This window comes from Antechinus flavipes, chromosome 2 (assembly GCF_016432865.1).
Source record: "Antechinus flavipes isolate AdamAnt ecotype Samford, QLD, Australia chromosome 2, AdamAnt_v2, whole genome shotgun sequence".
NCBI lineage: Eukaryota > Metazoa > Chordata > Mammalia > Dasyuromorphia > Dasyuridae > Antechinus > Antechinus flavipes.
In genome coordinates this window covers 458,769,037-458,792,913 of record NC_067399.1, presented here as the reverse complement: position 1 = coordinate 458,792,913, position 23,877 = coordinate 458,769,037, and positions in this window count along the sequence as shown.

Below are 23,877 nucleotides of genomic sequence, written 5' to 3'. Positions count from 1 at the left end.
ACTTTATGTCCTCATACAATATCGTTGTCGAAGTGTATAATGATCTCCTGGTTCTGCTCATTTCACTTAGCATCGGTTCATGTAAGTCTCGCCAGTCCTCTCTGTATTCATCCTGCTGGTCATTTCTTACAGAACAATAATATTCCATAACATTCATATACCACAATTTACCCAGTCATTTTCCAATTGATGGGCATCCATTCATTTTCCAGTTTCTAGCCACTATAAATAGGGCTGCTACAAACATTTTGGCACATACAGGTCCCTTTCCCTTCTTTAGTATTTCTTTGGGATATAAGCTCAATAGAAACACTGCTGGATCAAAGGGTATGCACAATTTGATAATTTTTTGGGCATAATTCCAGATTGCTCTCCAGAATGGTTGGATTCGTTCACAACTCCACCAACAATGCATTAGTGTCCCAGTTTTCCCGCATCCCCTCCAACATTCATCATTATTTTTTCCTGTCATCTTAGCCAATCTGACAGGTGTGTAGTGGTATCTCAGAGTTGTCTTAATTTGCATTTCTCTGATCAATAATGATTTGGAACACTCTTTCATATGAGTGGTAATAGTTTCAATTTCATAGAAGGTAAGATTTTAGTTGTGACTTAGAAGAAGGGAGAGAGGTCACACTAGTTGAAGAAGAGAAGGGAAATCACTCCTAGCATGGGGGACAGCAAGAGAGAATGACTGAAACCATGAGGAGGAGTATCTTGTTTGTGGAATAACCAGGACATTAGTGTTTCTTGATCAAAGAGAACATATTCGGGAATAAAGTGTAAGAAAAATTTTAATAAGATGTAAGAAAGACTTTTAATGTCAGGTAGAGCCTTTCTTGGGGAATTGGATCTTCATTTTAGCAAAATCTCTTTAGTGGCTGAATGGAGAATATATTGAAATAAGGAACATTTTTTTAATCAGGTTATTTATTACATAATCTCATGAGGTCAGATGAGGCTGCACTAGAGTTATGGCAGTGTGAGGGACAAGTTCAAAAAACATTGCAAAGTTCAAATAGACAGGCCTTAGCTATAGAAGGTGAGAGTTAGGAATCCAGAATGACTCCTAATTCTGAAAGAGTGATAAAATTATGTTGGCTTCTACAATAATAAGGAAAGTGAGAGGAGGATTTAGAGGGGGAAATTATAATTATTTTGGACACAATTGCTTTTAAGATGACTACTGGATAAATAATCAAAAGATTATTTGAGACAAAAATGTATTTTTGAGAATCATTAGCATAGAGCTGACAATTAAATTCATAAAAAAAACTAATGAAATAAAATTAAATAAAATAAAAATAAAAGTGAGTTTATATAGAGCAGAAAGGAAGAGATACTAGGATAAAAGCCTGTGGGATGCCTACACTTAATAGGTGTCATCTGAAAGGGGATTCAGCATAGGCAAAAAAGAGGAGTAGTCAAATAGCTAGGCCACCTTCCTTAGCATGTTTTTTTTTTCATAAATTCCCTTGATATTTTGAATTTGTATTTCCAGATGAATTTTGTTATTGAAATTTTAGATTTGGAAAGAACTTTAGAATATGTAATGCAAAGAATATTAGACCTGGAAGGACTTTAGAACCCATGTAGATATTTTCCAGTTAAAGAAATTTAACTATACATTGGAAAAAAAGATTAAAATTACATAATAAGGTATTACAAAAAACTAAGAATTCAATTCAATAATGAATTACATCTTCCAAATAACATAATGATTTTTGGATGCAGCAAGGTAGAACTTACTTATAATAAGGAACTAGGCTTAGAATTAAGAATAGCTAAATTCAAAGCCCATCTTGACACTAGTTGAATGCCTGTGGGCAAATCATTTAAACTCTGTATACCTCAGTTATCCTTTACAACTGAGATAATAACACTTACCTTCTAGGGTTGTTGAAAGGATCAAACAAGATAATATTAGTAAAACATTTAATTTAATGCCTGGCAGATAGTAAATACCATTAAATGTTGTTACTGTTATTGTTGTCATTTATTTTTCGTTATTATGTCCTTTAGCAGTGATAATAGTGGCAGAAATTCAGGCATTGGAAAAGGGTGGTAAGGAAAGTTATTTGGGATAGGGGTCTATACAGGTGCAATCTATCCAAAGTACCAGAACACCCAGAGAGGCACAAAGGTCTGCATGTATAATAAGCTTTATGAGTATAGTGAGGTCACAGATAATTATGAATATAGTGAGGTCACTGATAATTTCAAATCTAGTAAACTCAAGAATTACAGAAGTGTCTTGAGTTGCTTGTATCTGATTTTATAGCTATGACTCAGTGATGAATATGGCATAAAAGATAAGAGTTCAGTCCTGATGAGCACCTAAATATTCAGGAGCTTGTACCAACCTTCTCCTCATCTTTCAGTGGGCTAATCTTTTATTAGAACAAGTTGTCTCCTGAGTTTTCCTTATATCTTCATGTCATCTAGGTTAAAAATATAATAGGAACAACCTTTCTTATGATATTTCAGTATTTCTAATCCCATCTGAGAACATAGAATGAAGAGATGATCCAAGTATAAAAAGAAAAGTACCAGTTCTTTCAAAACAGTAAAATAAAAAATATTTTAATGAAGCTACATTTTAACAAACACACACATACACATGCACACACACACACACACACACACACACACACACACACACAGAGTTATTTGGTCTAAGGGGGATAAAAAGGTTGACCACGAAGTGGGCAAATCTAGGTCATGATATTAATGTGCTATAGGCAATATTGAAAAAAATTAAATTCATCAGATCCAGTGATGACTTTTACCATTCATCATTATACAATATGAGTGCTCACAGAACAAAACTGCAAATTCTATGAATATTAGAATTTTTGTCATTTAAAAAAGTATTCCACTTTTACCAACATTCTTGGATGTTAATTCTAAAAAGATTACTGCTTTAACTATCTGTAATCTTAACCATGGTTCAATTTCTAGCCCTGCCATTAAATCATTATGTAATCTTAATTTTTTCCAATATGTATTTAATTATCTTCAACTGGAAAATACCTATATGGTCTCTAAAGTCTTTCCAGTTTTAACATTCATTATATTTTGATATAACATATTCTAAAGGTCTTTCCAGATCTAAAGTTTAATAACAAACTTCCTCTGAACAACAAAAAGTCAAGAATATCAAGGAAAGTGGCCTAGCCATATCAGATATAAAACTATATTATAAACAGCAGTCATCAAAACTATTTGTTACTAAAAATATAATGATGGTAGTTACATTAGGTAAATACTATTATGCTAGGAACATGTCACAGTTGTAAATAAGTATGGTAATATATTTCTTGACAAGCTAAAGATCCATATTCTGGGATAAAAAGTCACTCTTTGACAAAAACTTCTGGGGAAACCTGAAAAGAATATGACAGAAGTATAGCAGAAACCAAGAGTATGGCATAGATGAACATTTCACAACGTATACCAAGATTAGGTCAAAATGAATATGAGATTTAGACATAAGGAGTTATATTTTATAAGCAAATTAAGAAAGCAAGGAATAGTTTACCTGTCAGTTCTAAGTAAAAAGAAAAACTTGATAACAAAACAAGAGATAGAGAACATTATGAAATAAAAAATCAATACTTTTGATTATATTAAATTAAAAATTTTGCATTAACAAAACTGATTCAACCAAGCATAGAAGAAAAGTAAAAAGGAGGAAAACAAATTTTACAATCAGTGTTTTTGATAAAGTTCTCTTTTCTCAAATATATAAGGAACTGAATCAAATTTATAAGAATGCAAGTCATTCCCCAAATGACAAATGGTCAAAAGTTAAAACAGGCAGTTTTCAGATGCAGAAATCAAAATTATCTATAGATATATGAAAAAATGCTCTAAATCACTATTGATTAGAGAAATGAACATCAAAATAACTCTGAGGTACCAACAGACCTATCAGATTGGTTAATATGACAGAAAAGAAAAATTACAAAAATTGGAAATGTGGGGGAAATTTTTATACTAGTGCAATGTTGATGCAGTTGTGAATAGATCAAACCCTTCTGGAGAGCAATTTGTAACTATACATTCTATAAAATTGTTCTAACCCTTGATCCACAAATATCATTATTGGTCTATATCACAAAAAGATCATTAAAAGTGGGGAGATGGCCCACATGTACAAAAATATTAATAGAAGCTTTTTTTGTGGTGGCAAAAAATTGGAAACTGAGGAAATGCACTTCAATTGGGGGATGACTGAAAAAGTTATTTTATATGAATGCAATGGAATACTATTGTGCTACAAAGAAATAACAGGCAGGTGGATTTTAGAAAAACCTGGAAACCCATATAAACTCATACTGAATGAAGTGAACAGAAGCAGGAGAACATTGTACACAGTAACTGTTAACATTGTGTGATGATCAGTTATGATAGATTTAACTCTTTTCAGCAGCACAATGATCCAAGACAATTCCAAAAGATTCATGATGGAATATGCTATGTACATCCAAAGAAAGAATTATGGAGTTTGTATATTGAAGCATACAATTTTCAGTTTTATTGTTACCAAGCATCAATCATTCTTAAGTACCATATCTCACAAATTACTGCACTTAGAATTCTGTGAATATTGACATTGTATGTCAAAAGTTCACAGTTTAATATAATTGTAAAGTTCTTAATTGAGAACATAGAGAGTTTAACATACATAAATATATGTACAATATATGTACACACTCATATATGGTACTATGTAAACAAATAATGAAATGTTTATATTAAATACAAGGAACAACTGAGTGTTGAATTTGGTGTTAATTATTTCTTTTTGATGCATTAGTTTTGTTTTTGCAAAAACTCATAAAAATTTGATATAGCCAAAATTTTCCACTCTACCTTATATATCTTTACCTCTGGTTAGGTAGGGAATTCTTTCCTTATTCACAGATTTAAAAGATAATTTCTTTCTTACTTCTTTGTTTATGATATTATCTTTTATAAGTAAATCATGTATTCTTTCAGAGCTTCTCTTGATACATGATGTAAAATGATAATCTATACTGAATTTCTGGGCAGGGGAATTGCTTTTTAGTTTTCACATTTTTTCACATAGTCATTATCTCAATTGCTGGGATCTTTGGATTTCTTAAACATCATGCTTCTATATTTAATACTTTTTTATATACTATAGCTAATCTATCCCAGCAAGTACTCTACTTTTAAATAAGTTTTTGATGAATTTTGGGAAAGTTTTGATGATTACTTCTTTGTAATATAGTTTGAAATTTGCTACTAAGCCTTCTTTCTTTTCTTACTCCCCTCCATTATTTATTTCCCTGAAGATTATTAACCTTTTATTTCTCCAAATGAATTTTATTATTATTTTCTACCTCCATAAAATAATCCACTGATAATTAATTTGTATGACACTGAATCAGTATAATAATTTGGGTAATGAAATCACTTTTTATTAAACTAGTATGATATTAGTAGTTTGGTACAGTTACTAGTATGATATTAATATTTATGCATTTAGGACTAGATTTATTTCTATGCAACATTTTTAAGTAGCATTAATATAGACTTTTGTGTCTATCTTAAGACCTTCTAAAATATTTTCTTTCTTTTCATATTTTAAAGAGAATTTCTCTTCTATATCTCTTTTTGCTAGATTTTGTAAGAAATATGTAAGAAATCTGTTGTTTAATTTTCTCCTGAAAATTCACTAAAATTATCGTTTTAATTAATTTTAAATGAATTTTAGAAAAATTTATAGAGATCATCATATCAGAAAAATAAGTTTGCATGATTTTGTTGTTTTTATTCGCTTAGTTCCCCCCCTTATTTCTGTAGTTTGCTCTTCTAACACTATGTTAAATAGTACTGATGATAATGAGTATTCTTGCCTGACTCTTTATCTTACCAGAAAGACCTCTAATATTACACTACTGCATAATATATTTTCTCTGAGTTTTAGATAGTTACTACTTAAAATATTAAAAGAAGATTTTTTATTACAAATAGTCTAACATTGCTTTTAAACGGAAAGTGAAGTTTTAGTACATGTTAAAAAGTATTTTTCAGCATTTTAAGATAATTTTGTTTTCACATTACTATAATCTATTACATTTATCATTTTTATTGAAAGAAAACAATTTTTCATCTTAAGGAACCCAATGATTCTTGCTGGTTTTTCAGGAACTGAAATAGTTTCATCTTGTGTTAGGAAATCCAATGTTTCCTGAAGATTTTAAGAATCCTTTTGACAGTCTCATTGTCAGCCATCTGATTCTTTCTTCATCTGTGGAAATATAAGCACATCCTCTTCCCCAAGCAGTTAATCTAATTCCCTTCTATTTACCAAATTTGGGATTTCTCCTCATCATCTGGTAATTACATTGGAGTCGTTTGCATTGGATATTGTCTTGTTGTCTTAAAAGGCCTGTATTCTTCCCAACTGTAATCCTGATTGCTTTTCTGTTGGTTGATGACATCAGAATCCTGAATTTCTAAAGTCTCTCTGGGTGTAACCTCAGCTACTATCATGCCCCACCTGTCCTTTGATTGATACTTTAGAGCTGGGCCCTGCCTCTCATTCCTCTGGGTCAATATACATTTAGAGGCCCAGTGAAAGCCTCCGTTACATTTTGGACATGGGGTTTTGGGTTTTCTCTCACCCTGTCTTCTCACTCTATTTCCATATCTACAATGAGCTCTCAAATGTCCAATTTTTCCGCACTGAAAACATTGACGAGTTTCTCTAGAATTCCTCTGCCAAGAAGGACCTTGTCTTTCCAAGTTCACCATAGTCTGGGCATAATAAGCATTTGTGCCTACTGTGGCACAGCGTCTAATGATCTCTCTAAAGAAGCATTTTTGTCTAGCCCCATTAATTCTCTTGCAAACCTCATTGGCATTTTCCTTAGCCAAATGTCTAGTCATTATTTCTGTGGCTGTATTATTTCCAATGGTTCTTATTACAGCTGTTTGTAAACGTCCACAAAATCTGCAAAAGGTTCATTGGGACCTTGCTCTATTTTTGTGAAAGCATTATTTCCATCTTTCTGTCAGGGAGAGAATTCCAAGCTTTTATTGCAGCCTTAGAAATTTGCTCATACACTGTTATGGGATAATAAATCTGTTCTGAACTCTCTGCATACTGACCTTCTCCAGTTAGTTGGTCAAAAGCAACTTGTACAATAGCTCCTGTTTGCCTATTGCGTTGGGCTTGAATCCTACATAATTCATGAAACTCCGAAAGCCACAATAAATTTTGTCCCGGTTCTAGACAAGTTTTCATTATGGATTTCCAGTCATTCGGGGTTAGGATTTCATAAGACAAATTATCTAGTAACATCTTCACATAAGATGATGTAGCCCATAAAGAGTGCAACCCTTTTTCAAATCTTTAATTTTTCCCAAATTAAAAGCAGTGTATTTTCTCTCTTTTTGACCTGAGGAGTTGAGCTCTTCAATCACAGGATATGCATTTATAAAATCAGATATATCTTCTCCTTCATTTTTTGCTTTAATTAATGCTTTTTCTAATCTTGTCAAATTCTGCTTTACAGGAGAAGCTGACTGTGTTTCTGTCTCTCTCCCTCCCCCTTGTTCCACCCATGAAGGGTTAATTGCAGGGGGAGGGTCATGAGATGTGGAATCACCTAATTCCTCCTGCCGTGAAGTATCATACTCAGAATTGTAATTAACTCCATTTCATCTGATTCGTCCTCCTTTTCACCTAGTAAAGTTGGCATTTCTTCCTCCTGTACTTTCCTTTTCATCATTCTATCACTTAAATAACTTCTTATAGCCAATTGTATTACATTATATGTATTAATTATTGAGTTAGGCCCATTTTTATTATAGAATTGACAAAGATCCTCTCCTACCAATTTCCATTCATTTAGATCTAATTCCTTATCAAGAGAGAAACAAGGACATATGTCCTTTACAGTTTGTAAAAGTTCAGTGATTTGCTGTAAACTTATAATTAAACCTTGGCTTTCCATAATTTTGACAATGCTCTCTAAACATTTTCCTTGAACAGAAACAGGCTGTTTTCTAAATATCTGTCCCATCTTAGATGAAATTCTACTTTAACTCTTTTAACAAAATTTCTTTGTTGTACTCACTCTAATTTCTGGGTTGAAGAGTCTTTTCCACTGGATCAGGATCAGAGGCTTTTCCACTTGAATCAGGATCGTAGCTTTTCCACTGAAATCCACTGAGGGGGGTCTGTTAGCCCCACTTTGGGCGCCAAAATGTTGTGATCTAGTTCAGATGGATCTGAATCGGTCCCTGTTCGGGCGCCAAAATGTTGTGAGCTTTTTCTTCTCAAAACGCAGCCAGGTGATAAAAGTTCAGATCTTTTATTATCCCAATATAGCCTGGTTAGCTTAGAGGCCTATCTCTCTGCTTGGTTCCAAGAGCTCTCTCCAAATGTCTTTAAATCCAAAGGTCTGGTCCTTCGGCCTCTGCCTCTGCTTTTCTTCAGCCTCCAGCCAGCTCCAGTCTTCATGTCATTCCGGTGAAATCTCGACCTGTAGCGTCTTCCTCTCTAGAACTCTCCGACTGGCCCATTGGCCTATTTATGCTCCTTCCAGAGAGAGGGATTATGGGTAGTTCTACTTAGTACCTTGTTTCAGGTTCTGCCCAAAACATCTTCTTGTAAGATTAGATCAACTCTAATTACTTAGCAGTTAGTAAGGATTCCAACAGATCATCATATCAGAAAAATAAGTTTGCATGATTTTGTTGTTTTTATTCGCTTAGTTCCCCCCCTTATTTCTGTAGTTTGCCCTTCTAACACTATGTTAAATAGTACTGATGATAATGAGTATTCTTGCCTGACTCTTTATCTTACCAGAAAGACCTCTAATATTACACTACTGCATAATATATTTTCTCTGAGTTTTAGATAGTTACTACTTAAAATATTAAAAGAAGATTTTTTATTACAAATAGTCTAACATTGCTTTTAAACGGAAAGTGAAGTTTTAGTACATGTTAAAAAGTATTTTTCAGCATTTTAAGATAATTTTGTTTTCACATTACTATAATCTATTACATTTATCATTTTTATTGAAAGAAAACAATTTTTCATTCTGTCTTTATGTCTATCCACAATGATCATGTTGTATAATTAATTTAATGTATTTTAGATTGCCATAAATACTATCATAGAATGATCATAGAAAAGTATTTTTTCTTAACTTTTGCTAACAGCATGTATCATATTGGGATCAAATATTCTTTAAATGTTTGACAAAATTTATTTGTAAAACCATCTGCTTCTGGAATTTTTAGTATATTCTATTTGTTTGTCTGTTCATATATAGCTTGTTCAATTTATTTATCTAAGATTGAGATATTAATCTATTATCTTATGCTAGTGTATTTTATATTTTAATAAGTATTCAACTATTTTATCTAAATTACAATTGTTTTCTAGTATGGCAGAAACGAGGCATTGACGAACTTAACAACCTGTACAAAGAGGAGGTCAAAATGGGTTCATGATTTAGAAAAAAAGCATGATATTCTAAGCAAATAAGAGAACAAAGGATCATTTACCTCTCAGATCTGTGGAGCAGGAAGGAATTTATAGCCAAAGGAGAACTAGAGAATAATTTGAAACACAAAATGAATGATTTTGATTATTTAAATTAAAAAGATTTTATGCAAACAAAATCAATACAGAGAAGTTTAGAAGGGAATTTTTTTTGTATCCTAGGGATATAATAAAGGCTTCATTTCTAAAATATAGAGAGAATTGACTCAAATTTATAAAAAATGTAAGCCATTTTATATTTGATAAAAAGTCAAAGGATATGAATAGACAATTTTCAGATGAAGAAATTAAAAGTGTTTAGTCATATGAAGAAATGCTCTAAATCCCTATTGATCAGATATACAAATTAAGACAACTCTAAGGTAACATACACATCTTTCAGATTGACTAGTGTGACAGGAAAAAAATAATGATAAATGTTGGAGGGAATGTGGGAAAACTGGGACTCAATACATTGTTGGTGGAATTGTGAATTGATACAACCATTTTGGAGAGTGATTTGGAGCTATTCCCAAAATGACTATCAAACAGTGCATATCCTTTGATCCAGCAGTGTCCCTAATGGGCCCATATCCCAAAGAGATCATAAAAAAGGGAAAAGGACCCAGATGTGCAAAAATGTTTGTAACACCCATTTTCTAGTGGTAAGTGAATGGATGCTCATCAGAAGAAGAATGGCTGAATAAATTATAGCATATGAATGTTATGGGATATTATTATTTTATAAGAAATGATCAGCAGAATGATTTCAGAAAGGCCTGGAGAGACTTACATGAACTGATACTAAATGAAATAAGTAGAACCAAGAATATTATATTCAGAATTTTCTTTCATTTACTCAGATTTTTACCTGAGTTTTCAAATTGAAGGCTTTTGCTTGGGTCACATTTCACCCTTATTCTCCTCAAGCCCTTTTTGTCTTGAATGCAAAGGATAAGCCTAGACTAATGATTTGGTTCAAGGGAAGAGTGTCTGGATGCTTAGATGTCTCTAAATGCAGCATGGGACACAGGCTGGATGGATGTGACTCTGAAGCTATTTTTTTTCTGGAGTTCTTTACTGGATATTATTCTAAACCAGTTTTCATCTGTAAGCAGGCATGGATGCTGCTTATACTCTTACTGATTATGACCAGTCTCTGTGACAACTTAAGGATTTTTTGTTCTTAACACTCAGCTCTTTCCAGGACCATGTTCCTTTACAACTAGAACTCTGGCTCAGCCTTAAGTTGAATATTGTTTAAGACAGATTTACATCTAGGACCCTGTGTCTCCCTCCAGATGAATATTCTTTATTGGGACCAGTTGTTTTGCACTGTTCTTTCCACATACTCTGACTTGTCTCTTTTAAAACCTTGCACGAATTCATCCAGTCTTTGTTTTAGTCCTGGACTGGATATAAGAATTTATAAATCAATATAATTGCTGGTCTTTGTCATTTTTAGCTTTACTGAAGTTGGTGGAAGATCTGAGCTCCTCCTCCATGTTCTTACCTGCCATTATCTTTCCATAATGCTGCCCAAAGTAGATAGTTTGAAAATTATCTGCCTATATTAACATACTTTTCTTAGGAATTATCCATGCACTCAGAAGCTCTCTCCCATCCCCCAGAACCCTCCCTGCACTACATGATACTTTTGCCCTGAGAGGAAAACAACAGAAACAGGGAGAGTAATACAACAAACTGTATAACACATCTTGTAATTGAAATGGACTATAATCACTAATATTAAAGACAGTGAATCATTCTAATCGAGCTGTGTTCAGCAAACAATGAAAAATTATGTGCCAGAAAAGCTAATGCTGGTTTTAAAATGAACAGAAATGAGGTGAAATGGAACCTCACTCGTTATTCATGAAGGTCAATTTAACATGATTATTTTTCCCTGGCATCTCAGTTCTGTGATTACTGTTGTATACCTCATTGCTATTTTCTAGGCTAAGAGCAGTAAAAAATAACCAAATGGTGATGATTCTGTTTAAAACTGAGTCTAAATATTTGACAAACTCACTTCCAAATACCTGTATGTGCTATTAAGTTGCTCTACAAATAAGGGTCCAATAAAATGAAAAATAGAACGATTCAAATTTAGAACAAAATTTTTGTAAGTCAGATTGAACATTGCCATTAAAAAGGTAAATAATATTTGATATGTGAGTCACATATCAATAATTTCATGGTCTTAAAAATTAACATTTTATCATGTAATGTTAAATACTGTGAGAACATGGGATCTGGAATGTAAGTATTGAAAAGAAATGTTGGTATATAATATCTTCCTAAAACCATCAGCAAGCATTATTTATAACATGGATAAGCTACAAATTTGACCAAGTTGTCTATTATCACCACTATTATTCACCATTGTACTAGAAATGTTATCTTAAGCACTGAGAAGAAAAATAAATTTAGTGAGTTAGAAAAAGCAATAAAGAAACAAAATTCTCACTCTGTCCAGAAAATAAAAATGATAATTGTATACTTAGAGAATCCTAGAGAATCAACTAAAAACTATTTCAAACAATTAAAAAATTCAGCAAAGTTGTAGATTAAACCTACATAAAACATCAGTATTTCTAAACATTACCCACACAGTCCAAAGCAATAGATATGAAGAAAAATTCCATTTGAAATAATTGGAGGCAATAAAAAAATTGGGAGTCTGATGCCAAAAACAAGCCCAGGAACTATATGAACACAATTACAAAATAATTTTCTCATAAATACAATCAGATCTGAATGAGTGGAAATATATCATTTGCTCATGGGTTGCTCATGAAGTAAGAAATACAGTGATGGATTAGTGGAATAGGCTAAATGCACAAGACTCAGTAGTAAATGACTAATGTTTGATAAAATTACAGTTTGTGGAATAAGAATTCAGTATTTGACAATAATTCCTGGGAAAATTGGAAAAGTGTTTGCCCAAAACGAGGCTTAAAAGAACATCTCATATCCTATTCCAAAAATTTGTTCAAAATGGGTACATGTTTTAGACATAAAGGGCGATACTGTAAGCAAATTAAAGGAGCAAGTTATAGTTTGCCTCTCAGATCTAGGAAGAAGGGAAGGATTCATGAACATTATGAATATTAGAACATTATGAAATGCCCAACAGATAATTTTGATTATGTTAAATGACAAACCAATGTAACCAAGAATCAAAGCAGAAAGCTGGGGATGTTTTTATATCCAGTGTTACAGATAAAGACTAATTTCTTAAACATGTAGAGAACTGAATTATGAAATTCATAATATTACAAATAATTCCCCATTTGATGAATGGTCAAAGGAATAGAATAGGTAGTTTTCAGATGAAGAAATTAAAGTTATTTATAGCACATGAAAGATACTCTAAATTATTATTGATTAGAGAAACACAACTCTGAGATAGCACTAATGCTTATCAGATTGGCTAATATGACAGAAAAGGAAAATAGTAAATGTTTCAGTAGATAAGGGAAAATTGACACACTAATGAATTGTTGCTGGAGTTGTGAACGGATCCAACCATTCTGAAGAACAATTAGAAACTATGCTTAAAGGGCTATATAACTGTGCATTCCCTTTGATCCAGCAATGACACTACTGTGTCTGTTTCCCAAAGAGATCCTAAATTTGAAAAGGGGAAAAGAACCTAAATTTGTAAAAAAAAAAAAAATTCTTAGAAGTATCATGCTCAAGGTCAGAAGGCTAGCTTATAAATATCTGAGGCTAGATTTGAATCAGTGCTTTGAATATGGTGCTTTGTCCAATGTGTTACCCAGCTAGCTCCATATAACATTGCATCTAATAGGTCACTGACAACGTATAGAAATAAATATGAAATTTTAGCTAGCTGATCATTCTGTGAGTGCTCCAGAAATCAAAAGAGAGAAAATAATAAGAAAATAGTAAACCATTTTAAAAATTCCTAAACAATTCCTTCCTTTGTATTAAGGCAAACACAGTTTTCATGAAAACAATTTTTCTATCAGTTTCCTCAAAGATCCCTGAAAAAGTTTATCAACAGTTTTCCTATTTTTTGCTATAACTTCTCCTCCCCAGTTTTTATGCTTACCTCATTTTTAATTTTACTAAAATCCCAAAGAGACAAATTAGTAGGGTGGCAGAGCCTGGCTGAGTGCCTTCATTAGCTCAGCGCTAATAACTTCTTTCAGCACCATGGATAGCGCCTGACATCACAACTCAGGCTTATCCAAAAGCTAATTATTTCCCCTGTTATAAAACAAAGGTTCTATATCAAAGGCCCATAATGTGACACAGTACACACTCCAGATGCACTGATTTGCAAAATAAATCAACTGTGTCAGGGAGGAATTTAAGCAGAAATTACAACAAATTGCAATTATACTTCCAATGGTACACTATTTAAATGCATTGTCAATGTATGTGTTCATGGCAATAAGGATCCTGTGCCATTCTAAGGGTTTGGGGGAACGGACAGATAGAATGAAGCAGAAGATGGGGAGAGAGAAAAATTTTCATCTGTCACAGTGATAAAAACTGCTGCTGTTTCTCTCCTGCTCTTACTGGATACAGATGCTATCATAGCATAGTTTATAAAAATTTTTAAATTATGTCATTGAAAGATAGATATAAGTGTGACTAACAAATGTTTGGAGCTAGTCCCTGAAAAAGTAAAGAAAGAAACTTTTTAATTGCAAAGAGAATCCAAAAGTAAGCTTTATTCCTCACTATCATCCCTAGTTTAGGTATTTATCTGAGAACAAAAGTGATTGATATATTTGTATTTTTCCTCATTGAATAAGTGGGTTTCCTCAAACATAAAATTGAATGTAGACTGCAGATCACTTAGAAAAACTAAAATAATGTCATTCTCAGAGGCTGTGCAGTCTATCCAGAAAAACATCCAGCATCCCTTGAGATTCCAAGAGGAGTTGGAAAACAAAACAAAGTTTCATGAACTGTAAATTATACTTAATCATTTTCTAGTACCTAATTGAATTCCCCAATGGGCATCAACCTATGATATGTCAGACACAGGATTAAAATGATAAGGGCAAGTAATTTAAACAGAAAGAAGAGAGTAATGTGAAATCAATATGTGAATATTTTGCTTTTCAAAGAATGCTTTTTTAGGGATTTTGTTAGTATCAGCTCTAAGAAGAGAAAGTTTTGGTGCTCAGATTGAGGGACCCTTTAAAAAAGCAAAACGAAATTAATAGCATGCTACATAAAGGCCTGAGAAAGTTAAGGGAATTAATAACTGCTTGTATTTATATGATAACTTACAAGTACATAAAGACCTTTCTTCACAACATTTCTGAAAGATATATAAGGTAAATATTTTCATTCCCATTTTACAAAGAAGAAATTGAAATTGAGAGAAGTTAAAAGATTTTTCCAGTCATTCATCTTGTAAATGCTAGACATTGGTTAGAAACCCTCCTGCTCCAATTCTAAGCCTTTTTTCATTTCTAAGTTTCCCCCTTTTTTACCAACCTACCTTCTCTTAATTTTTATACTTTATGATATTTTATGGTTGTAGAGTATTTTGTATATATCGTCATGTGATGTATATGCATCTGTTTGCCTCTGTGCAATAAGTCTGACCAGATAGAGAATGTATGGAAAAGGCACTGGAGGGAAAGGATAAGTCGAATTATGAAGCTATAGATCAAGTTCTGCCTTTGAGTCTTTGAGAAGTCACTTGCTTCCTCTCTGAGCCCTGGTTTCCTCATTACACACCCAAATTTTAGACAATAATACTTACAAGCCTTATTTAAGAGTTCATTGTAAATAAAGGGCTTTGCAAAATATAAAACATTTTAGAATGTGAATAATTTATTAAAGGGATGACTGAGGTAATACAATAAGCAAAAGATTTGGCCCTAAAACATAAGACTCTTCTCTGCATATGAATATCATTTCCCCAGCTTTCTTCATTTTCCTGCTCTCTTAGTTTCTGTTCCATGTGATCAAATTTCTCTCTCTTTGCACTTTTCTTCTCTAGACCAATTTTGTGGTCATGCTTGGTTTTGCTCTGTTTTCCCTCTCCTCATCCTCTTAAAAAACTGCTATGTATTAGCATTTATAACATTTGCCCCTTTCCTGATTGAACTTTGCTTCCACATGCTTTCTTTACAGAGTAATATCTGCTGTTTGTTTTCCTGACAGCATACACTTTTTCTTTCCTTTCCTTGTTTTGTTTCCTAGGTTTTTATCTCTAAACCTTGCCTTTGTGTTCTTAGTAGAAGCCTGCCCCCAGAGTCAGCTTGATATTCTAGTCTCATATGCCTTATTGAGTTATTTTCTTTGCTGCAATCAGTCTCTAAATACAATCCAGTAAAGATACTGCAATGATTTTTGACAACCTGACCTTTCTCGACTTTCTTACACTTGTTTAATTAGGTACTACGTGCAGCTGTGACTTGATCTTTACAGTTTTTCACCCAAAAAAATGGAGAGAGAGAAAGATGTTGTTGAAAGAAGGTCAGATTTGTCAGGTTTTCTAGATTCTTCATGAACTGACACTGAACACTGAAGTCTAGTGAGCCTTAAGGGGCTAGAATTAAGTTTTTTTTCTTTAAATATAAAAATAAAAAGAGTTATGATTTTAAAAGATGATTCAGTTCTGTAATAAAAGAAGCAGACAGATACAGAGACAGAAAAAGACAGAGACTGAAAAAGACATGGAGATAGTAATACAGAGAAGAAGAGAAAGAGAAATGAAGAAACTTTCTCAAACGTATTTGAGAGAGACACAAAGAAAGAGATAGAGAAAGACAGATACAGATGACTAGTCACTACCAGGACTGGCAACTTGAAGTGTTTATGGACTATAGCTTTAGAAAATTTCCACTGTGGAGCCTATTCAATGAGTTGATAGATTTCTGCTCGGATCCTAAGAAACAAATCTAGAAATGGAATAGCATTAACTCCATTAAGATTATACCTATAGAAATTTCCAAGGTAAATTGAACACCTTACCCTTATGGGAGATCACTTAGATAGAAGTACTATCTTGAAGTAAGAGCCATAGCTAGAATATAACCAAAATTTGCTGAACTAGCAAGAGAAGATCTCTGTATTCTTAATCAGATTCTTATACACACATATCCATACACACAAATGTGAAGTGAACATAAATAATTTTATTCCTACTTGCTTTGCTTTCCTCATCTGTAAATAAAAGGGTTGGCATTTCTCCATTTTTTACAAGCTATATTCTTTTTCAGTTCTTTTTACCTCTGATATACACTCTATATTCTATTATTCTTTCATCTCTAATAATATAAGCTTTATGTTATAATGTTTTGTGTCTTAAAGTCTCTTTAAGTGTGGACAATCTATAAAGTAACAAAACTCTGCAAAGTGACCAAGGTTTAACAGAAGCTAGAATAAAGCTCCAGCAAGGAACTCCTGCTCCCATTGTCTAGGGTCTTTAGACCACATCCCTGGTAATTGTATCCTATCCCCCATGAACTTCGTATCAAAAACCATCTATTATAAAAAAATAGAACCATGAATCATTCCCCATTTTGGTAGAGATATTATTTAAGGAGACAGATGTGACAGACAGCCGACAGAGTCTGATTAATGTGCTATCCTGAGGGAAGAGAATGACATTTGAAGAAGACAACCCACTCCAGCTCACATTGCTCATTGCTGTTGAACCACATAAATTATATCCTTGTTATTAAAAAATCCTCTTTTAAATTAATATTAAATGCTTAAAACATTTCACCAAATATTCACCCAGAATGGGGCTTCACTGTACCTGGAATAGCCTGGTAGGTTTGGGGATAATTTGTGAAAAGGAACTCCTAGGACTGCTAATTATTTTGTATGTTATCCCTGATTTGTATGACCATGGTCTCATATCCACACATTTCCAGGAACTTGGGAAATTCCAATCTATCAATGGATACTTTCATATGCCCTCCTGTATCTTAAGCATTGGGGTGAAACATAATCTCATATTAAATATGGATTAATATCTCCTGAAATTGAATATGTAACTGAAGGAGAGCACATTCTCAAGGAACTTCAAATTGAAATGTGAAAAATACTTAGATTGTTGGGTGACAAATGAAGACTGTGGCTAGGTAATTACTGACTGTGAAATTTATAGGCTCATGTGAATAAAAGGTACCTATATACCTATATAAAATACTAGAGGAGGAAAAGTGATTATACTGGAAGAAGAGGAAAATGGACTTACAATGGGGTAAATTACATCTTATGAAGAGGCCAAAAAACCTATCACAATGGAAGGAAAGAAAGAAAGGGCAAAAGGATTGTGTGAATCTTACTCTCATCAGATTTGGCTCAAAGAGAGAATATTACACCTATTTAGCTTCACAGAGACAGAAAAAAAAAATTTTTTTTTGGCAATACATGGAACTTATACAAAAAAATTGACTATTTATTAGGGCATAATAGGGAAGTAGGAGTGGAAAGGGAAAAGGAAAGGGGAAGGCTAATAGAAGACAGAAGAGAAGTAGATGGGGAAAGGGATCAGAAATGGGGAGGGGATGTAAAAGGGGAGAGCTGTAAGGGGAGAGCTGTTTGAGGGAAACGATGGTTAGTAGCAAAATATGGGGAGGAGGTAAAGGGGAAAGAAAAAAGTATCACTGAGGGAAAGCAAGATGACAGGAAATACAAAGTTAGTCATTTTAACTGTGAAAGTGAATGGCATGAACTCTCCCATAAATGGAAGTGGATAAAAGACTGAATTAAAAGCCAGAATCCTAGAATTCATTATTTACATGACACACATTTAAAGCAGAGCCATGCATTTAGAGCAAAGGTAAAAGGCTGGAGTAGAATAGATTATGCTTCAGGTGAAGAAGAAAAAACAGGGATAGAAATTTTGATCTCAGATCAAGCAAAAGCAAAAATAAAAGTAATTAAAAGAGAAAAGGAAGGAAACTACATTTTACTAAAAGCTGCCATAGATAATGAAGTAAAATCATTACTAAAAATATATGCACCAAGTGGTATAACTTTCAAAATCCTAGAGGAGAAGTTTAAGAGAACTGCAAAAAAAGAATTAGAAAACCAAACTGTACTAGAGGGGATCTCAAACTTGCTCTCTCAGAACTAAATAAATTGAACCACAAAATAAATAAAAAAGAAGTAAAGGAGGCAAATAGAATTCTAGGAAAGTTAGGGATGATAGATCTTTGGAGACAGAAATAAATATACTTTTTTTTTCACCAATACATGGAAAAATTGACCATATATTGGGGCATAAAAATCTCAAAATCAAATGGAGAAAGGCAGAAATAGTAAATTCATTTTTTTAGATCATTATGAAATAAAAATTACATGCAATAAAATGCCAGGGGAAAATAAACCAAAAATTAAATGAAAACTAAATAACCTGATCATAAAGAATGAATTGGTGAAACAACAAATCATAGACACAATTGATTATTTCATCCAAGAATATAACAATAATGAGACAACATATCAAAATTTATCAGATATACCCAAAGAAGTTCTTAGGGGAAATTTTATATCTTATATATGGTTATTGGTAAAAAATATATATATATAGAGAGAGAGAGAGAGAAAGTGAAGATCAATAAATTGGGCAAGCAACTAAAAAACATAGAAAAAGAACAAATTAAAAATCCCCAAATAAATACCAAATTTAAAATTATGAAAAAAGGGGGAGAGTAATAAAATTGAAAGTAAGAAAAATATTGAATTAAAAACAAAAGTAAAAGTTGGTTTTACAAAAAAATCAACAAAATGGATAAAGCTTTTGTTAATTTGATTAGAAAAAGGAAAGTCGAGAAACAAATTGTTAGTATCAAAAATGAAAAGGGAGAACTTTACACCAATGAAGAAGAAATTAGAGCAATAATTATTTTGCCCTACTATAATGATAATAAATCTGATAATGTAAGTGAAATGGATGAATATGTAAAAAAATATAGTTTGCCCAGATTAACAGAAGTGAAAATAAATTACTTAAATAGTCCCATTTTTTTTGGAGGGGGGAAGTAGAACAAGGTATTAATCAACTCCCTAAGAAAAATCTCCAGGTCAGAGGGATTTACATGTGAATTCTACCAGACCTCTACACTATTCAATATTTTATTAAAAATGTTAGTTTTGGCAATAAGATAAGAAAAAGAGATAAAAGGAATTAGAGTAGATAACGTGGAAACCAAATTATCACTCTTTGTAAAAGATATAATGGTATAATTAGAGAATCCTATAAAATAAACAAAAAAAAAAACCCTAAAAACAATTCACAATTTTGGGAAAGTTGCAGGATACAAAATAAACCCACAAAAATCACCAGTATTTTTATATTTTATCAACATAGACCAGCAGCAAGAGATACAAAGGGAAATTCCATTTAAAATAACTATAGATGATATGAAATATTTTGTAGTCTATTGTGATAACCACATTTAGCACACAGGATATTTTAAAACCAGCCAGAGTCAGGATAAGTGAAAGTCCTTAATCTTTATTTTTTGTGGAGGTGAAGGGGAATGGAGATAGGAAGTGAGAGCAATTGCAATAGGAATCCAACCAGCAGTGCCTCTGGCTCTCACACTCCACCCACCAAATCCTCTACCCAATCTCCTATACAACACATCAAACTTGCACAGAGAATGGATGGGGCCATTCTTTCTCCAAGCATATATTAAAAGAGTATTAATAGAGTATAATTGGTAATTAGCCATAAGTGCTCAGACTGGACCTCAGTGCATCTGCTCAGCTTCAGCCCATTACAGTCTAACAGCCAAGGCAAGTCAGGAATCATATGAACAAAACTAGAAACAACTGTGAAGAAAATAAAGTGAGATCTAATCAATTGGAAAAAATATCATGTATTCATGGATAGTCCAAACAAATGTAATAAAAATGACAATACTACCTAAATTAATCTATTTATTAAGTGCCATACCAATCAAACTCCCAAGAAATTATTTTGCAGATCTAGAAAAAATAACAAAATTTATCTAGAAGAACAAAAGGTCAAGAATCTCAAGGGAATTAATGAAAACAAAAAATCAAATTAAGGTAGCCTAGATGTAGTAGACCTAAAACTATATTACAAAGCAGTGGTCATCAAAACCATTTGGTACTGGCTAAGAAATATAGTAGTCAATTACAGAATAAGTTATAGTGTTACATTAACAATAGTTAATGACTATAGTAATCAAGTATTTGACAAACTTAAAGACTCCAGTTTTTGGAATAAGAGCTCACTATTACACAAAATCTGCTGTGAAAATTGAAATTTAATATGGCAGAAACTAGGAATTGACCCAAATCTAACACTGCATACCAAGGTAAGATAGAAATGGGTTCATAATTTAGTATAAAAAAGGATATTATAAGAAAAGTAGAAGAGCAGAGGAAAGTTTACCTTTCAGATCTGTGGGGAAGGAAAAAATTTGAGGCCAAAGAAGAATTGTAATTCATTATTGACCACAAAGTAGATAATTTTTATTTCATTAAGTTAAAAAAAAATGTACAAACAAAACCAATACAAACAAGATTAGAAGGGAAGCAATAAACTGGAGTAAAAAATACATTCAAGATTCTGATAAACAATAAACAATATAGAAAATTGACTCAAATTTATAAGAATATAAGCCATTTTCCAATTGATAAAAGGTCAAAGGATATGAAAAGACAATTTTCAAATGAAAAAATTGAAACAATTTCTAGTCATATGAAAAGTTGCTCTAAATCACTATTGATCAGAGAAATGCAAATTAAAACAACTCTGAGATACCACTACACATCTTTCAGATTAGGCAAGATGACAGGAAAAGATAATAATGAATGTTGGAGGGGATATGGGAAAACTGGAACACTGATACATTGTTGGTGGAACTGTGAATAGATCTAACCCTTCTGGAAACCAATTTGGCCTTATGCTCAAAAAAGTAATGAAATTGGGTGTATCCTTTGATCCAGCAATGTTTCTACTGAACTTATACCCCAAAGAGATCATAAAGGAGGAAAAGGACCCACTTGTGCAAAAAATGTTTATGGCAGCCCTTTTTGTAGTGTCAAGATACTAGAAACTGTATCATCATCATCATCATCAGTTGGAGAATGGCTGAATAAGTTATAGTATATGAATGTTATGGAATATTATTGTTCTATAAGAGATGATCATCAAGATTATTTCAGAGGGGGCTGGAGACACTTATATTAGCTGATGCTAAGTAAAATGGTCAGAACCAGGAAATAACTGCAATACAACAGCAACAAGATTATACAATGATCAATTCTGATGGGTGTGGCTCTTTTCTTTTTTCTTTTTTTTTTTTAATTTATTTTTTTAAATAACTTTTTATTGACAGAACCCATGCCAGTGTAATTTTTTTACAGCATTATCCCTTGCACTCACTTCTGTTCCAATTTTTCCCCTTCCTCTCTCCACCCCCTCCCTCAGATGGCAAGCAGTCCTTTACATGTTAAATAGGTTACAGTATATCCTAAATACAATATATGTGTGCAAAACCGAACAATTTTCTTGTTGCACAGGGAGAATTGAATTCAGAAGGTATAAATAATCCGGGAAGAAAAACAAAAGTGCAAGCAGTTTATATTCATCTCCCAGTGTTCTTTCTTTGGGTGTAGCTGCTTCTGCCCATCTTTGATCAATTGAAATTGAATTAGCTCTCTCTATCGAAGAGATCCACTTCCATCAGAATACATCCTCAAACAGTATCGTTGTTGAGGTATATAATAATCTCCTGGTTCTACTCATTTCATTTAGCATCAGTTCATATAAGTCTCACCAGTCCTCTCTGTATTCATCCTGCTGGTCATTCCTTACAGAACAATAATATTCCATAGCGTTCATATACCACAATTTACTCAACCATTCTCCAATTGATGGACATCCATTCATTTTCCAGCTTCTAGCCACTACAAACAGGGCTGCCACAAACATTTTGGCACATACAGGTCCCTTTCCTTTCTTTAGTATCTCTTTGGGGTATAAGCCCAGTAGAAACACTGCTGGATCAAAGGGTATGCACAGTTTGATAACTTTTTGAGCATAGTTCCAAATTGTTCTCCAGAATGGCTGGATGTGTTCACAATTCCACCAACAGTGTATCAGTGTCCCTGTTTTCCCACATCCCCTCCAACATTCCGCATTGTCTTTCCCTGTCACTCTAGCCAATCTGACAGGTGTGTAGTGGTATCTCAGAGTTGTCTTAACTTGCATTTCTCTGATTAATAATGATTTGGAGCATATTTTCATATAGCTATAAATAGTTTTAATTTCTTCATCTGAGAATTGTCTGTTCATATCCTTTGACCATTTATCAATTGGAGAATGACTTGATTTCTTATAAATTAGAGTCAATTCTCTATATATTTTGGAAATGAGGCCTTTATCAGAACCTTTGACTGTAAAAATGTTTTCCCAGTTTATTGTTTCCCTTCTAATCTTGTCTGCATTTGTTTTGTTTGTACAAAAACTTTTCAATTTGATATAATCAAAATTTTCTATTTTGTGGTCAATAGTGATCTCTAGTTTTTCTTTGGTCATAAATTCCTCCCTCTTCCACAGGTCTGAGAGTTAAACTATCCTATGTTCTTCCAATTTATTTATAGTCTCATTCTTTATGCCTAGATCATGAACCCATTTTGACCTTATCTTGGTGTACGGTGTTAAGTGTGAGTCAATGCCTAGTTTCTGCCATACTAATTTCCAATTTTCCCAGCAATTTTTGTCAAATAATGCATTCTTATCTCAAAAACTGGGGTCTTTGGGTTTGTCAGACATTAGATTGTTAAAGTTATTGACTGTTTTGTCCTTTGAACCTAACCTATTCCATTGATCAACTAGTCTATTTCTTAGCCAATACCAGATGGTTTTAGTAACTGCTTCTTTATAATATAATTTTAGATCTGGTATAGCTAGGCCACCTTCATTTGATTTTTTTCCCATTAATTCCCTTGAAATTCTTGACCTTTGTTTTTCCATATGAACTTTGTTGTTATTTTTTCTAGGTCATCAAAATAGTTTTTTGGGAGTCTGATTGGTATAGCGCTACATAAATAGATTAATTTAGGTAGTATTGTCATCTTTATTACATTTGTTCACCCAATCCAAGAGCATTTAATATTTTTTCAGTCGGTTAGATCAGACTTAATCTGTGTGGAAATTGTTTTGTAGTTTTGCTCATAAAGGGATGTGGCTTTTTTCAACAAGATGATTGAGGCTATTTCCAATGATCTTATGATTAAGAGAGCCATCTATAGCCAAAGAGAGGTCTGTGAATCACAACATAATATTGTCACTCTTTTTGTTGTTGTTTGCTTGCATTTTGTTTTCTTTCTATTTTTTTTTT